The sequence below is a fragment of the Amblyraja radiata genome, chromosome 6 (genome assembly GCF_010909765.2).
Source record: "Amblyraja radiata isolate CabotCenter1 chromosome 6, sAmbRad1.1.pri, whole genome shotgun sequence".
Taxonomy (NCBI): domain Eukaryota; kingdom Metazoa; phylum Chordata; class Chondrichthyes; order Rajiformes; family Rajidae; genus Amblyraja; species Amblyraja radiata.
In genome coordinates this window covers 53539472-53558684 of record NC_045961.1, presented here as the reverse complement: position 1 = coordinate 53558684, position 19213 = coordinate 53539472, and positions in this window count along the sequence as shown.

The window sequence follows — 19213 nt, the reverse complement described above, 5'->3', positions numbered from 1 at the left end:
TTCCATCCTGAGAAATAGATTCTGACTGCCTTATCTTTGCCTCTCATTTTATATACTTCTATCAGGTCTCCCCACAACGTCTGCCGTTCCAGAAAAAACAATCCAAGTCTGCCCAATCTCCCTGTAGCTAATACGGGCACATCTAGTTCTTTAACAAAATGACTTATCTTTATCCATATTTACTACTGAAACAACCTTTTCTGTTCATATGCAACTGGCCATCATGACAACTACATTTTGATTGGCAAGTGAAAGTACCAAGTTCTTGTCTGCAGTGTGCATAAAGTAAAGCTTAGGTCTTGAAAGAACTTTTGTAAACAATGCTTGACCAAGTATAGATATTTTTTTAAACCTCTCCCAATTCTCTATTGGTCATGTGGGAAACCAATGGTCCTTAGCAAACACTTTAAATAACTTGAAACCTTTTTTATGTCCGATGACAAAGTAGGTGTTTCAGGTGACTTGATAGTCAAGAACATGACAACTCCAAGAACTTGCGTTTGTTTAGAAGGCCAATTCTCGTGTTGATGTGAATGGAATGGATAACTGGTGAAACTTGAAAAACTGCCAAAGGTTTAGTTTAAAAATACTAATTCCCATGGATTTCCTCAATGATTTTATAATATTGATTCTTTTTCATTGTCTTCAAATTATTGAGAAATATATGGGCCTTTAAATATATATGATGGGTTTGGTTTAATGTGCTGTTTTTTGAAAGTTAAAGCTGATAATTCAAACCATGACTTGGCTAACTATTAATCTTCCTTAAGTGTGTAGGAAGGAACTGCAGATGCTTGTTTTTACAAAAGATAGATGCAAAATACTGGAGTAACTCGGGGTGAGACAGGATCTCGAGAAAAGGAGTAGGTGAGGTTTTTGGTGGGAACTAAGCTTTGCTTCTGAAGAAGGGTTCTGACCTGAAATCTCACCTAAGCTTTCTCAATTGATTTTTTTTCTTCTTTGACTCCAGGCTTTTATGGTCACTCAAGAATCCTAGCAGAATCATAAAAATTAGAGATGCAAGTATCCTCACTGCTGACTGGCTGATTCTATACACCCCTCAGCTTATTAAATAACTTAACATTGTAGTGGAGTATTGACGATAATTGAAAATGAGTACAAAATAGGTTATCACTTCTGAAGACTGGAGAGTTGAGTCAGCCATTGGCGACGACGGATATGAGGAGTGGGCTGGTAGGAAAGGGACCAACAGTTGCCTCCAGCACCAAGGTCAGTTGCAGGAGGCGCCCCCACGACACAGGTGGTCTGGTGGAGGAGAGGGACGTTGATTCGCGGGCCAAGACTGTTGAGGGCGGCGGTGGAGACTGCAGCAGCCTGGGACTTACCTGTATAAGGTGCCGCTCCAGTACATAGAGCAGAGGGATCTAGGAGTGTAGGTGCATAGTTTCATGAAGGTCTAGTCGCAGGTAGGTACATTGGCCTTCTATACTCAATACTCTAACTGAAGAGGTTTGGAGGTCATGTAATTGTATAAGACATTGGTTAGACTGCATTTAGACTATTGCGTTCAGATCTGTGCACCATGTTATAAGAAATATATCAAGCTGGAAAGGGTACAGAAGATTTACGGGGATGTTGTCAGGACTAGAGGTTCTGAGCTGTAGGGAGAGGTTGAGTAAGGGGCTGGGACTCTATTCCCTGGATGGGCTGCGGCTGTGGACTGGGAACGCAGCCGGAGGCCTTTATCGAGGCGCCGTGGTCTCGATGCCTCCCGGGTCGCCGCGTAAAAGCCCGGTTTGGGACCCGGCCGGGGCCTCGTGGGTAGAAGCCTGGGCTGGGCGAAGCGACTGACGGAGCCCAGGTTGGCACCACGGAGGTGTGAAGTGGGGCGTCAACAGGGGTGAGGCCTGGGTGGCGGCAGCGGTGAAGACTCGTGACGATGGGGCCTCGACGATGGTGAAGCCTCACGGCGGCGGCGATGCCTCGTGGGTCAACCCATGGTCGATGACAGCGTTGAGGACTGCCGTGAGGGGGGGGAAGGGAAAAACAGTGGGGGGACCACCCTGAGGGGAGAGGGGAAGAACAATGGACAATGGGGAAGGGGGGACAAATGACAATGGGGACCCGGCGTGGGAGAACTGTGGTGTGGAGAGAGGGGGGGGGGGGGGGACAAAAGGGGGAGCCAGCATGCTTTGTAACTCAGCACCATAGGTGGCTGCTATTTGTATACATTGTGTATGCAGGCAAAGAATCTCACTGCTTAGTCACATGTGACAATAAAGTATTCCTAACTCCTGGAGAGTGGGAGAATGAGGAGTGGCCTTATAGAGGTGTATAAAATCATGCGAGGTATAGATCTGGTAGATGCAGTGTCTCTTGCCCAGAGTAGGCGAATCGAGGACCAGAGGACATGGGTTTAAGATGAAGGGGAAAAGATTGAATAGGAATCTGAGGAGTAACTTTTTCATACAAAGGGTGGTGAGTGCATGGAACGCTGCATGGAGGAAGTTGAGGCAGGGACTATCCCAATGTTTAAGAAACAGTTAGACAGGTACATGGATAGGACCGGTTTGGAGGGATATGGACCAAATGCAGGCAGGTGGGACTAGTGTAGCTAGGACAAGTTGGGCTGAAGGGCCTGTTTCCACACTCAATATGATTGATGGCGTGAACCAGACTTTGGAATTTTGTTAATGGTGTCAAAATATGGCGACTTGTGCATGTGTGATTTACGCAAAAAGAATTACACGTGATGGTAAAGCACTGTTGAAGTTTGCAAATCTTTAATTCATGAAATATGATGGTTGATGGATGTCATAGTAGAAATATTTGCTCTAGCTACAATCTTTCAATCTCAATTAAGTCAGAAGACTGAAAATATTACACCCCATTCAAAAAGAAAGTTATACATGTTTGCTCTAAGCAATTGACTTGCTGCCAATGTTGGGAAAAACCTAAAGAAGTTAGAGGGATATGGGCTAGGCATGAGCAAATGGCGCTTAGATGGGGCGTCTTCATTGGCATGGACAGGTTGGGCCAAATGTTCTGTTTCCATACAGAATGACTGTCAATGTGTTTCATATTTAGTAGTTCAATGGTACTTTCCTGTCACATGTACCTAGGTACAATTAAATTCCTTTTTTGCATACAGTTCGGTAAAAAATCTTACTATACATAGGCATAATCAAGAGATAATGGAAGCAGGTATTTGTAAGTGAGAAATTGAATAAGGATAAGAAATAAAGAAACAAGGAACTGCAGATGCTGGTTTACAAAAGAAAAAAAGTGCTGGAGTAACACTGCAGGCAGACATAATCTCTGGAGATAAAGAATGGGTGACGTTTTGGGTCTGGACCCTTTTTCAGACCCTGCTTAAATACCCTGATGAAGTCCTGAACAGCACATGGATGCATTCAGTTGCACAATACAAAGATACCATCAATTTCCATCCAAAGATGTGATGAGGAAAGTGGGAGGAATTCCTCTTCTCGTCCAAACTGTTGTTTGGCTTTCAAGATAAGCTTTAAATAAGGTCCAAATAAGTTCTGAACTACAAAGATAGGTGCATTGATTTGTCTTTTTGCACTATTATTGTTTGACTTTATGTATGTATGTGTGCAATATAATGAACAAGAAAAACATTATATACATATAGCAAGTAAGATGCAAGTAAGAATTTTATTGTTCTGTCAGAGACATATGAAAATATAATACTTTTGACTCTTGACTCTCTTGAGATGGAACTAACGAAAAACAAGAAAAAAGCTGCTGAATATCAGAAATAAGACCAGAAAAAAACTCAGCAGGTCAGACAGCAATTGTAGAGCAAGGTAATATTTCAGATCTGAAACCCTTTGTTAAACATGAAACAGAGAAAACAGATGAGTTTTTGGTATTATAATCATTCTCATCAGCTTATCCTGTTTGTCCTTGCTTTTCAAAAATTATCCATCTTGTGACTAACTAGTTTGACAAGATATATCATATGAAAGCCTGTGGATAAATTGATTATATTTTCAATCTAAATATATGAAGTACTGTTAACATATTAAATTTTAATAATTTTCATTAAGTAAGTATGCTGAATAGAAACATTTAAGATTACTATGAAGGTACAAATCCAAGCACAGATATGGATAATTGTAACTACAATGGCAAGGACTGACAGAAAATTCAAGCTGATTCTTAAAGTTAGATTTCTAATGGAAACAGCACTTTTTGATTCGTGAGTTTTGTTCAATTCTTCAAAAAGAGATGTCTTTAGGTGACACAGCCAATACTGATAAAATAATCTTTGAGCACAGAAAGCTCACGATTATGGTTAGACAGTATCTCGCAGTGTTTAATTACAACACAAACAAATAACATTAATAAGCATCACAAAGAAATAACTGATACTGAGCTATTAAGGAGAAGATAGGATAGATTGTGCAGGAGATGCATTTCAAGGAGTATCTGAAAAAAAGATAATTCAAAATCAATTGAATATAGAAGTTCAGAGGTCATGCTACAGTTGTACAGGACATTGGTGAGGTCACGTTTAAAGGATTGTATTCAGTTTTGGTTACCATGTTACAGGAAAGATGTTGTCAATCTGGAAAGAGTGCAGAGAAGATTTACGAGGATATTGCCAGGGACTCGAGGGTCTGAGTTATAGGAAGAGGTTGAGCAGACTAGGACTTTATTCCTTAGAGCGCAGGAGGATGAGGGAGTGATCTTATGGAGGTGTACAAAATCATGAGAGGAATAGATCAGGTAAAAGTACAGTCTCTTGCCCTGAGTAGGGCCAATCGAGAACCAGAAGACATAGATTTAAGGTGAGGGGGGAAAGATTTAATCGGAACCCGAGGGGTAATTTTTTTAATACAAAGGGTAGTGGGTGTATGGAACAAGCTGCCAGAGGAGGTAGTTGAGGCAGGTACTATCACAACGTAAAGAGACATTTGGACAGGTACATGAATAGGATAGGTTTTAGAGGGTTATGGGGCAAACATGGGGGTGTGGAACGAGTGTAGATGGAGCATGTTAAACATAGAAACATAGAAAATAGGTGCAGGAGTAGGCCATTTGGCCCTTCGAGCCTGCACCGCCATTCAATATGATCATGGCTGATCATCCAACTCAGTATCCTGTACCTGCCTTCTCTCATACCCCCTGATCCCTTTAGCCGCAAGGGCCACATCTAACTCCCTCTTAAATATAGCCAATGAACAGGCCTCAACTACCTTCTGTGGCAGAGAATTCCACAGATTCACCACTCTCTGTGTGAAAAATGTTTTTCTCATCTTGGTCCTAAAAGAATTCCCCCTTATCCTTAAACTGTGACACCTTGTTCTGGACTTCCCCAACATCGGGAACAATCTTCCTGCAGCTAGCCTGTCCAACCCCTTAAGAATTTTGGAAGTTTCAATAAGATTCCCCCTCAATCTTCTAAATTCTAGCGAGTACAAGACAAGTCAATCCAGTCTTTCTTCATATGAAAGTCCTGACATCCCAGGAATCAGTCTGGTGAACCTTCTCTGTACTCCCTCTGGCAAGAATGTCTTTCCTCAGATTAGGAGACCAAAACTGTACGCAATACTCCAGGTGTGGTCTCACCAAGACCCTGTACAACTGCAGTAGAACCTCCTTGCTCCAATACTCAAATCCTTTTGCTATGAATGCTAACATACCATTCGCTTTCTTCACTGCCTGCTGCACCTGCATTCCTACTTTCAATGACTGGTGTACCATGACACCCAGGTCTCGTTGCATCTCCCCTTTTCCTAATCGGCCACCATTCAGATAATAGTCTACTTTCCTGTTTTTGCCACCAAAGTGGATAATCTCACATTTATCCACATTATACTGCATATGCCATGCATTTGCCCACTCACCCAACCTATCCAAGTCACCTTGCATCCTCCTCACAGCTAACACTGCCCCCCAGCTTCGTGTCATCCGCTAACCTGGAGATGTTGCATTCAATTCCCTCGTCCAAATCATTAATATATATTGTAAATAGCTGGGGTTCCGGCACTGAGCCTTGCGGTACCCCACTAGTCACTGCCTGCCATTCTGAAAAGGACTCTTTTACTCCTACTCTTTGCTTCCTGTCTGCCAGCCAGTTCTCTATCCACATCAATACTGAACCCCCAATACCGCGTGCTTTAAGTTTGCATACTAATCTCTTATGTGGGACCTTGTCGAAAGCCTTCTGAAAGGCCAGATATAACACATCCACTGGTTCTCCCTTATCCACTCTACTAGTTACATCCTCAAAAAATTCTATAAGATTCGTCAGACATGATTTACCTTTCATAAATCCATGCTGACTTTGTCCAATGATTTTACCACTTTCCAAATGTGCTGCTATCCCATCTTTAATAACTGACTAGCATTTTCCCCACTAAAGATGTTAGATTAACTGGTCTGTAATTCCCCGTTTTCTCTTTCCCTTCCTTTTTTAAAAAGTAGGGTTACATTAGCTGCCCTCCAATCCTCAGGAACTACTCCAGAATCTAAAGAGTTTTGAAAAATTATCACTAATGCATCCACTATTTCTGGGGCTACTTCCTTAAGTACTCTGGGATGCAGCCTATCTGGCCCTGGGGATTTATCGGCCTTTAATCCATTCAATTTACCTAACACCGCTTCCCGACTAACCTGGATTTCACTCAGTTCCTCCATCTCATTTGACTCCCGGTCCCCTGTTATTTCCGGCAGATTATTTATGTCTTCCTTAGTGAAGACAGAACCAAAGTAGTTATTCAATTGCTCTGCCATGTCCTTGTTCCCCATGATCAATTCACCTGTTTCTGACTGCAAAGGACCTACATTTGTTTTAACTAATCTTTTTATCTTCACATATCTATAAAAACTTTTGCAATCAGTTTTTATGTTCCCTGACAGTTTTCTTTCATAATCTATTTTCCCTTTCCTAATTAAGCCCTTTGTCCTCCTGCTGGACTCTGATTTTCTCCCAGTCCAAACTGGGATGATCAATTGTTGTAGTTCATCCATGCAGTCTTTAAATGCCTTCCATTGCATATCCACCGTCAACCCTTGAAGAATCAATTGCCAGTCTATCTTGGCCAATTCACATCTCATACCCTCAAAGTTACCTTTCTTTAAGTTCAGGACCCTTGTTTCTGAATTAACAATGTCACTCTCCATCCTAATGAAGAACTCAACCATATTATGGTCACTCTTGCCCAAGGGGCCACGCACAACAAGACTGCTAACTAACCATTTCTCATTACTCAATACCCAGTCTTGAATAGCCTGCTCTCTCGTTGGTTCCTCTACATATTGGTTTAGAAAACTATCCCGCATACATTCCAAGAAATCCTCTTCCTCAGCACCCCTGCCAATTTGATTCACCCAATCTATATGTAGATTGAAGTCACCCATTATAACTGTTTTACCTTTGTTGCACGTATTTCTAATTTCCTGTTTGATGCCATCTCCAACTCCACTACTACTGTTAGGTGGCCTGTACACAACTACCACTAGCGTTTTCTGCCCTTTAGTGTTTTGCAGCTCTACCCATATCAATTCCACATCCTCCAAGCTAATATCCTTCCTTTCTATTGCGTTAATCTCCTCTCTAACCAACAACGCTACCCCACCTCCTTTTCCTTTCTGTCTATCCCTCCTGAATATTGAATATCCCTGGATGTTCAGCTCCCAGCCTGGTCACCCTGGAGCCATGTCTCTGTGATCCCAACTATATCATATTAATTAATAACAATCTGCACATTCAACTCATCCACCTTATTATGAATGCTCCTTGCATTGAGACACAAAGCCTTCAGGCTTGTTTTTACAACACTCTTACCCCTTATACAATTGTTGAAAAGTGGCCCTTTTTGATTTTTGCCCTGGATTTGTCTGCCTGCCACTTTTACTTTTCACCTTGCTACCTATTGCTTCTACCCTCATTTTACACCCCTCTGTCTCTCTGCTCATGCTCCCATCCCCCTGCCACATTAGTTTAAATCCTCCCAGACAGCACTAGCAAACACACCCCAAGGACATTGGTTCCATTCCAGTCCAGGTGCAGACCGTCCTGTTTGTATTGGTCCCACCTCACCCAAAACTGGTTCCAATGCCCTAGAAATCCAGAGATTATTACCTTTGAGGTCCTACTTTTATGTTTATCTCCTAGCTCCCTAAATTCACCTTGTAGGACCTCATTCCGTTTTTTACCTGTATCGTTGGTGCCAATGTGCACCACGACAACTGGCTGTTCACCCTCCCCCTCCAGAATGTTCTGCAGCTGCTCAGTGACATCCCTGACCCTTGCGCCAGGGAGGCAACATACCATCCTGGAGTCTCGTTTGCGACCGCAGAAACGCCTATCTATTCCCCTTACAATTGAATCCCCTATTACTATAGCCCTTCCACTCTTTTTCCTCCCCTCCTGTGCCGCAGAGCCACCCACGGTGCCATGAACTTGGCTGCTGCTGCCTTCCCCTGATGAGCCATCTCCCCCAACAGTATCCAAAATGGTATATCTGTTTAGGAGGGAGATGACCGCAGGGGACTCCTGCACTACCTGCCTACTGCTACGCTGGCTAGTGGCCTCCCTTTCTGTCCGCTTAACTTTTACCTGCAGTATGGCCAACTCACTGTACGTGCTATTCGCGACTTTCTCAGCATCGTGGATGCTCCAGTATGGATCCAACCGCAGCTCCAATCGTTCAATGCGGTCTGCCAGGAGCTGCAGCTGGACACACTTCCTGCACATGTAGTCACCAGGGACACCGACCATATCTCTGATCTCCCACATGTTGCAGGTTGAGCAAACCATGGGGCCGATCTCAACTGACATGGCTTACCCCCAAATTAAATCAACTCACTCACACTATAAAAATCTTAATCCTTTAAATTATACCTTTACTAAAAAGCACTGTACCCTTAACTCACTGAACCCTTAACTCACTGAACCCTTAACCAGAAAGCAGAAATGCAACCTGGGGTTGCTCCCAATCAGCTGTTTCCTCTAGTCCGCTTCCACCAATCAGCGGCTTCCTCCAGACCACTTCCTTTGAAGATGGAGGTGCTCCAACCGCTCCTGGGCCTCTGTGAAACAAAGCCCCGCGCTCTTTTTAAACTCACTGCTCCTCCCGTTCCAACGGCTCCTGGGCCTCGTTGGTCAGCGAGGGCAAGTTGGGCCGAAGGGCCTGTTTCCATGCTGTATGACTACGGCAGAGATGATTACAGGTAGAATTTACTATCTGATTGCATCAAGGACTTTGGGCTTTTTGCAATAATATTGGTGTTTCTCATGTATTTGTGGACAGATACCATAAGACAATAGGAGCAGAATTAAGCCATTTGGCCCATGGAATCTGCACTGCCATTCATCCATAGCTTGTCTATCTTTCCCTCTTAACCCCATTCTCCTGCCTTCTCCCCGTAACCTTTGATGCCCTTACTAATCTAGAACCTATTAATCTCCACAGATTTCACCACCATCTGACTAAAGAAATTTCTCCTCATCTCCATTCTAAAGGTACGTCCTTTTATTCTGAGGTTGTGCCCTCTGGTCCTAGACTCTCCCACCACTGGAATCATCTCCACATTCACTATCCAGGCCCCACGGTACTCATTGATACATTTCGAGCTCTCAAAGATAGCGGAGTCGGGATATGGTGAGAAGGCAGGAACGGGGTACTGAATGTGGATGATCAGCCACGATATCATCAGGTGGTGCCGCGAGCTGTCAGTCATTTCGACTTTTTTTGGTTTTTTGTATGTCTAAATGTATGTGTTAATGTTTCTCGGTATGTTTTTATGTGGGTGTTGGTGGATGGGAAATAAGGGGAAACCGTTTCCAGTCACTTACCTCGACAGAGATGCGACTTATCTCCTAGTCGCATTTTCGCCTCCCCCGCGGCCTAACAAATTGGATTGGTGCGGCCTTTCCCGGAGACGTACCAGAGCTTCAGCAGCGGCATAGACTTCCAATGCGGAGCCAGAAGAAAGGCTCCGACCTGCTGACTTTAACATCGTGGTCTGCGGAGCTTCTAGCCATGGGCGTGGTGTGGACTTATCATCTCGGAGTCAGAGATCCCTTGCCGGGGATCACCAGAGAAGAGCTCCTACCGCTGGCCTGCCTGCGGACTATAACATCAAGAAGCCGTGGTCTCCGGTAAGAAAGTGGCCGATTCGGGCACTCCAAGCCACGGAGTGTGTTCCATCCATCGCGACATCGGAGCTTCGATCATCCTGACGAGAGGGCTTGTACATCGGGCCGTCCGTAGCGGCGACTGCGGAGGGTCAAGGCCCCAAACACGGGTGAACAAAGGAGGAAGATTGGCTGAACTTTATTGCCTTCCATCACCGTGAGCAGGCACGGAAATCGATATCAAAATATGGAGGGGACCGGGGGACAGGGGGAGACACAATTTCTTGGCGGCTGCGCACGCACGCACGCGCGGCTTCGGAGGCTCAATCCAGCGCTAAATGCAGCTCAACTCTGCCTGTCTCGCCGGGTTAACCTACAGCCCTGCCTGGACTGACAGGACAGGCAGGGCTGCTTCTCCGCGTTGGCTGTAAACCTGGGCCATATTTCCCGCAAGTCCAGGCAAGGCTGTAGGTTGACCTGGTGGGACAGGCTGAATTGAGCTGGGTTTTGCGCTGCTTCTCTGCGCTGGCTGTGGGCCTGGGTGTACCGCTCCCGTCAGACTCCCGACATCTCTGGCCACCCGTGGGGGGGCACTCGGGTGGGGACGGGACAGTGCCGGTGAGCCGGGATCGATCCTGACTGCGGATGAGGCACAGGTCTGTGCCGAGAGTGTTTTGGCACGTCTCCCTCCAATCACCGCGCTCTATCCTCAGTCCCAGTCCCCCTACTTCCGCCTCTGGCCGACACCTCCCTCCTCCAATGATCGCACTGAATCATCATGTCCCGCCCCCATTGCCTGTTGACTGACGTCTCTCTCGTCCAATCGGCGCCCTCGATCAGCAGTCCCACCCCCACTGTCTCGCGGAAAGCGGAGATTTCACCGGGTTTTAAAATCCGGATTACAAAAACTTGGGGGGGAATCGTCCCCCACCTCTCAAAACATGGGGGACGTGTCCATCCTGGCCCTCCCGGGATTTCCGCCCCTGACCGTGAGGAATGTTGATTCCATTGTGATGGATGTTTATGTTAAACTCTATCGTGTATTGTGGTCGTTTAATTGTATGGCTGCATGGTAACTCAAATATCACTGTACCTTAATTGGTGCATGTGGCAATAAATGTGAACTTGATCACAATGAATGGCGGTGCTGGCTCAAAGGGCCAAATGGTCTACTCCTGCACCTATTGCCTATTATTTCAGAAGAAATTATATGGGAACATTGGAAAAATCAAAGAGAAATTAAACCAATAATTGTGTCTGTCTCTCGTGGAAATAGTGAACAACCAGTCTACAGTGATCCAGGAGCTGAAATAAATGAGCCTTGCCGCAGAAATAGGTCTTGGCAAAATTAATTGGTTTGAAAGCAAATAAGCCCCAGATCTACAGTAATTACCTGAATCGTAAGGTTTTGTAAATGGTGGCTGTGGTGATGTTGAATACTCGGATTGTCAGCTGCCAATATTCCGTGGAGACGAGAGAGGCTGGAATCTTGAGCATAAAACAAAGTGCTGGAGGAGCTCAGCAGGTTAGGCAGCATCTGGAGAAGGGTCCTGATCCCAAATGTCGTCTGTTATTTCACTTCGCAGATGCTGCCTGACCTGCTGAGTTCTTCCAGCACTTTGTGTTTTCCATAGGTTCTAGATTGGTTTCTGCAGATTATCAGGTTGCATAGATAACGCCACCATTTAAAAAAATAGAGGGAGATAGAAACATGAAATCAGAAACCAGTTAGTCCAACATTAGTGTACAGGGCAATGTGAAAATCAAATAATTTAAAAAAAAAAACAGGATGTTTAAACAATAATTAAACACGGTGGCACAGCTGGTAGAGCTGCTGCCTCAGTGCCAGAGACCCAAGTTTGATCCTGACCTCAAGTTCTGTCTGTGTGGAGTTTGCACATTCTCCCTGTGACCGCATGGGTTTCCTCTGGGTGCTCTGGTTTCCTCCCATATCCTAAAGACGCACAGGGTTGTAGATTAATTGGCCCTCTGTAAATTGGAGTTAGTTTGTTGTGAGATAACTAGTTCGTTTGCTCGTGTGTCAGACGATCTAGCTCGCTGTTGGCTTCTGTCGTCGTTCAACAAACTTAAAGCACACGGTATTGGGGGTTCAGTATTGATGTGGATAGAGAACTGGCTGGCAAACAGGAAGCAAAGAGTAGGAGTAAACGGGTCCTTTTCACAATGGCAGGCAGTGACTAGTGGGGTACCGCAAGGCTCAGTGCTGGGACCCCAGCTATTTACAATTTATATTAATGATCTGGATGAGGGAATTGAAGGCAACATCTCCAAGTTTGCGGATGACACTAAGCTGGGGGGCAGTGTTAGCTGTGAGGAGGATGCTAGGAGACTGCAAGGTGACTTGGATAGGCTGGGTGAGTGGGCAAATGTTTGGCAGATGCAGTATAATGTGGATAAATGTGAGGTTATCCACTTTGGTGGCAAAAACAGGAAAGCAGACTATTATCTAAATGGTGGCCGATTAGGAAAAGGGGAGATGCAGCGAGACCTGGGTGTCATGGTACACCAGTCATTGAAAGTAGGCATGCAGGTGCAGCAGGCAGTGAAGAAAGCGAATGGTATGTAAGCTTTCATAGCAAAAGGATTTGAGTATAGGAGCAGGGAGGTTCTACTGCAGTTGTACAGGGTCTTGGTGATACCACACCTGGAGTATTGCGTACAGTTTTGGTCTCCAACTCTGAGGAAGGACATTATAGCCATAGAGTGAGTGCAGAGAAGGTTCACCAGACTGATTCCTGGGATGTCAGGACTTTCATATGAAGAAAGACTGGATAGACTTGGCTTATTCTCGCTTGAATTTAGGAGATTGAGAGGGGATCTTATAGAAACGTACAAAATTCTTATGGGGTTGGACAGGCTAGATGCAGGAAGATTGTTCCCGATGTTGGGGAAGTCCAGGACAAGGGGTCACAGCTTAAGGATAAGGGGGAAATCCTTTAGGACCGAGATGAGAAGAAACTTTTTCACACAGAGAGTGGTGAATCTCTGGAACTCTCTGCCACAGAGGGTAGTTGAGGCCAGTTCATTGGCTATATTTAAGAGGGAGTTAGATGTGGCCCTTGTGGCTAAAGGGATCAGGGGGTATGGAGAGAAGGCAGGTACGGGATACTGAGTTGGATGATCAGCCATGATCATATTGAATGGCGGTGCAGGCTCGAAGGGCCGAATGGCCTACTCCTGCACCTATTTTCTATGTATCTAACAAGTTGACAGACCGACGCGCCACATGTGCATCGCCCCGTCGCTTCCAGGGATCGCCACGAGGAGGCTTCTGTCATGATCCCCAGATAACTAGTGTAAGCAGGTTTCCTTCTCTCCAGAGTTGCTGCCTGCCCCGCTGAGTTAATCCAGCATTTTGTGTCCACCTTCGATTTAAACCAGTCTCTGCAGTTCTTTCTTAAACAGGTGATTGATGGTCCACGTGGACTCGATGGGCCGAAGGGGCTGTTTCCATGATGTGCCTCTAAACTAAACTAGATCTTTCAACAGGATACTGAGTTGGATGATCAGCCATGATCATATTGAATGGCAGTGCAGGCTCGAAGGGCCGAATGGCCTACTCCTGCACCTATTTTCTATGTTTCTAACACTGGTGTGAACGGGTGATTGATGGTTGGTGCGAACTCGATGGGCTGAAGGGCCTGTTTCCATTTGTATTTCTAAATTAAACTAAAGCTAGGCAGATATGGCGTGGATTTATGAACGTGAAATCAGGTTTGATAAGTCAGATTTTTTTGAGGTTGTAACCATGTTCAGTTTAGTTTATTGTCACATGTACCGAGGTACAGTGAAAAGCTTTTGTTGCATGCTACCAGTCAGTGGAAAGACAATACATGATTACATAGAGCCATTCCCATATAACCAACCCATATAAATAATAATAATAACTTTATATGTATAGCATATAAATGTATAGCATATATGTATATCATACAATGGAATGCAACCCAACATGCTTTCCACAAAAACACAGGTCTAAACAAAAATACAATTTAAAACAGGAAGGACATAGACTTAATAAGTATAGATTTATATAAAATTCAAAAATAAATAATCATGACAATAGGACAAAAAACAAAAACACTGAGGTCAAATACAGAGTCTTATATGAGCACACAAGCTGCTGAAGGCTATGCTGAGATAAATACAAGTGAATAAAAGTATTTTTTACAATGTCATCAGAAGAAGTAAAGTTAAAAGCTGGATTGAAAAGATATGTTTTTCGTTGCCGTTTAAAAAAATGTCAACTGAGTGGGCGTCTCTCATAGCCCTTGGCACGGTATTCCACAGCTTGGGGGCGTAATTGAAAAAGGCTGCTTCACCAATAAGGAGGAATCAAAGAATACAAACATAAGACACAAAGGTAAGAGCAGACAATTTGGACACCGTGTGTTTGCTCCACTACTCACTCAGTAAGACCAGGTCTTGTATTTTATATAAATTAAACTTTCTTGCATCCTTTGACTCTTTTAAATGTTAAAAAATGTTTTTTTTTAAATCTACTCTTCTCAGACTTGAATATACTGAGTTTCAATGGGGCCACCTCTCATTCTTCTATAGACCCAGTCGGTCTAACGTTTCCTCAGGGGAAAATTCCAACCCCACTCCCTTCCTCAGCTCTTCATTCCCTCCCCGCAGTCCTGGAATCCATTTGGTGAAGCATTATTGTGCTCCCTCTATCACGAGTATATCCCTCCTTATTTCAGGAAATAAGAACTGTGTGCAATATTCCAGCTATGGTCTCACAGGGAGTCCTTCATAATTACATTAGGATGTCTTTACTCTGTATTCATATTACCCTGAAGCCTCTTTGAATCCTCCACACAGCCCACACTGCCACCTAGCTTCGTACTGTTAGTACACTTGAATATATTACATTTGATTCCTGCATCCAAATCATTGCACACAGAGTGCTGGAGTAGATTAGATTAGATTAGATTTACTTTATTAATCCCCTTATTCAGGGGAAATTCAGATGTCCTTGCAGCACACTAATAAAAATACAACATAGCATTCAAGAAGTTCAACGCCAAAACACAAAAACATCCCTGAGTAACTCAGCGGGTCAGACAGCATCTCAGGAGAACATAGAAAGGTGACGTTTCGGGTCTTCAGACTCTGAAAAGAGGTCCTGATCCACGTTTTCCAAAGATGCTGCTTGCCTGAAATTTGTCTTTTGTAAATTCATTGCTATTTCTCAAGCCTTTCTGTTGACGAGCATTGAGAATTCCGAAATAGATGACTAACTACAGTTTGAAGAAGAGTCCTGACCTGAAAAGTCGCCTATCCATGTTCTCCAGAGATGCTTCCTGACCCGCTGAGTTATTCCAGGGCTTTTTGTCTCTTTTTATAAATCAGCATCTACAAAATGGATTGGTGGTGATTTTCTGCCACTCAGGATACACTCCGAGTTTGCAAAGCTGAGTGAACAGGATGTCCGGCAAAGTGACGGGAAAGGGTTATTGTGGAAATTAGCAGCAGGCAATAGGAGGCACAGTGGTGTTTAGTTTTGTTTATTGTTACGAGTACCGAGGTGCAGTGAAAAGCTTTTGTTGCGTGCTAACCAGTCAGCGGAAAACCAATACATAATTACAATTGAGCCATTCACAGTGTACGGATCCATGATAAGGGAATTTGGTTTATTGCAAGATAAAGCCCGTAAAGTGAGGTAGACAGTAGTTCAGGACATGCTCTTTAGTTGTGGTAGCAAGGTTCAGTTGCCTGGTAACTGCCGAGAAGAAAATGTCCCTGAATCTGGAAGTGTGTGTTTTTGTATTTCTATACCATTTGCTCGGTGGGAGGTGGGAGAAGAGGGAATGGTCAGGGTGCCACTTGTCCTTGATTGTGCTGCTGGCCTTGCCATGGCAGTGTGATGTATAAATGGAGTCTATGGAAGGGAGGTTGGCTTGTGTGATGTTCTGGGCTACGTCCGTCGTCCACAGTTCTTTCCAATTTCCCGCAGTCTTGGATGGAACTGTTTCTAAACCAGGCTGTGAAGCATCACGAAAAAATGCTTTCTACAGCGCATCCTAAGCCTTCTAAGGAAGTAGAGGCGTTGGTGTGCTTTCTTGGCCGTTGCTTCAATATGGGTAGTCCAGGAGAAGTTGTTGGTGATATTTACTCCAAGTAATTTGACCATCTCTACTCCGGCGACGTCAATGTAAACTGGGGTATGTGTACTAGACTTTGCTTCCTGAAGATGATCACTATCTCCTTTGTCTTGCTGATATTGAGTGAAAAGTTGTTGTCTCGACACTAGTGCACGAGGTTCTCAATCCCCTCCCTGTACTCCGTCTCATCATTATTTGATATCCGGCCCACAATGGTGGTGTCGTCTGTGAATTTGTAAATTGAATTAGATTAGTACATGGCTGCACAATTGAGGAGTAAAGAAGGGGGCTGAGAACGCATCCTTGCGGAGTATCAAGTGCAGCAGGTAGAGCTGCTGCCTCACAGCTCTAGAGACCCAGGTTTGATCCTGACCTCCGGTGCTGTTTGTGCAGAGTTTGTACATTCTCCCTGTAATCCCGTGGATTTTCTCTGGTTTCCTCCCACATTCCAAGACGTGCATGTTTGGCTTCTGTGAATTCCTTCTAGAGTGGAGGATACAGAAATGGGATAACATAGAACTAGTGTATGGGTGATCGATTGTTGGTGGGCCAAAGGGACTGTTCTCATGCTCTAAACTAAACTACCTCTAAACTAAATACAGAAGAGTACAGCACAGGTGTTGATCTGCTCTACCGAATACTAACACACACATGCTACACACTATTCGGATATATAATTCAGTCTGGGTTTTACCCTACAGTCACCATACATTACTAACGCTTCCAGACACTAGCAGTTAGCCAGGGTGTAGTCACAGTGGTGACAACTTGTAGTGTGACTTTATTATATGCTAATAAACTTGTTGGATTGTTACTTGGAGTATTTGTTAATCGCTCTACAACAGGAACAGACATAGAAACATAGAAAATAGGGCAGGATTCGGCCGTTCGAGCCAGCATCGCCATTCAATATGATCATGGCTGATCATCCACACTCAGTACCCTGTTCCTGCTTTCTCCCCATATCCCTTGATTCTGTTAGCCGGAGAAACTATATCTAACTCTCTCTTGAAAACATCCAGTGAATTGGCTTCCACTGCCTTCTGTGGCAGAGAATTCCACAGATTCACAAGTCTCTGGATGAAAAGTGTTTTCCTCATCTCAGTCCTAAATGGCCTACTACATACCCTTAAACTGTGACCCCTGATTCTGGACTCTCCCAACATTGGGGGAAAAATATTCCTGCAACTAGCCTGTCTAATCGTTTAAGAATTTTATATGTTTCTATAAGATTCCCTTTCATCCTAAATTCCAGTGAATATAAGCCCAGTTGATCCATTCTTTCATCATATGTCAGTCCCGCCATTGCTGGAATGAACCAGGTGAACTTGCGCTGCACTCCCTCAATAACAAGAATGTCCTTCCTCAAATTAGGAGACCAGAACTGCACACAATACTCCTGGTGTGGTCTCACCAGGGCCCTGTACAACTGCAGTAGGACCTCCTTGCTCCTATACTCAAATCCTCTCGCTATGAAGGCCAACATGCCATTTGCTATCTTCACTGCCTGCTGTAACTGCATGCTTACTTCCAGTGACTGATGTACAAGGACACAGAAGGTAGACAAAAATGCTGGAGAAACTCAGCGGGTGAGGCAGCATCTATGGAGTGAAAGAATAGGTGATGTTTCGGGTCGAGACCCTTCTTTAGACTGGTGGGGGGGGGTGGGGATGGGGGCAGGAAGAAAAAAGGAAGAGGCGGAGACAGTAGGCTGTGGGAGAGCTGGGGAGGGGAAGGAGGGAGAAAACAAGGACTCCCGGAAATTGGAGAAGTCAATGTTCATACCGCTGGGGTGTAAACTACCCGAGCGAAATATGAGGTGCTGCTCCTCCAATTTGCGGTGGGACTAACTCTGGCCATGGAGGAGGCCCAGGACAGAAAGGCCGGGTTCGGAATGGGAGGGGGTGTTGAAGTGCTGAGCCACCGGGAGATCAGATTGGTTACGGCGAACTGAGCGGAGGTGTTGGGAGAAGCGACTGCCAAGCCTGCACTTGGTCTCAGCTATGTAGAGCAGCTGACACCTAGATGATGCAATAGATGAGGTTGGAGGAGGTGCAGGTGAACCTCTGCCTCACCTGGAAAGACTGCTTGGGTCCTTGGATGGGGTAGACGGGGAAGGTAAAGCGACAAATGTAGCATTTCTTGCGGTTGCAAGGGAAAGTACCAGAGGAGGGGGTGGTTTGAGTGGGAAGGGATGAATTGACCAGGGAGTTACAGAGGGAGCGGTCTCTGTGGAAAGCCGAAAGGGGAGGAGATGGGAAGATGTGGCCAGTGGTGGATCCCATTGGAGGTGGCAAAAATGTCAGAAAATTATCTGTTGTATGTGTCGGCTAGTTGGGTGGAAGGTGAGGACAAGGGGAACTCTGTCCTTGTTATGAGTGGGGGGGGATGGGGAATGAGAGCGGAGCTACGAGATTTAGAGGAGACCCTGGTGAGAGCCTTATCTATAGTCGGAGGGGAACCCCCGTTTCCTAAAGAATGAGGCCATCTCCGATGTCCTGGTTTGGAACACCTCATCCTGGGTGCAGATGAGGCGTAGACAGAGGAATTGGGAGTGGGGGATAGAGTCCTTACAGGAAACAGGGTGGGAAGAAGTGTAGTCCAGATAGCCATGGGAGTCAGTGGGATTGTAGTAGATGTCGGTCAGTAGTCTGTTAACTGCGATGGAGATAGTGAGGTCTAGAAACGGTAGGAAGATGTCGGAAATGGTCCAGGTGAATTTGAGTGCCGGATGGAAGTTGGTGGTGAAATAGATGAAGTCAATGAGTTCTGCATGGGTGCAGGAGGTAGCACCTATGCAGTCATCAATGTAGCGGAGGTAGAGTTCGGGGATAGGGCCACGGCATGCCATGAACAAGATTGTTCGACGTACCCTACAAAGGCAGGCATAGCTGGGGCCCATGCGCGTGCCCATAGCTACGCCTTGGATTTGGAGGAAATGTGAGTAGTCAAAGGAAAAGTTGTTGAGGGTAAGGACCAGCTCCGCTAGGCGGAGGAGAGTATCGGT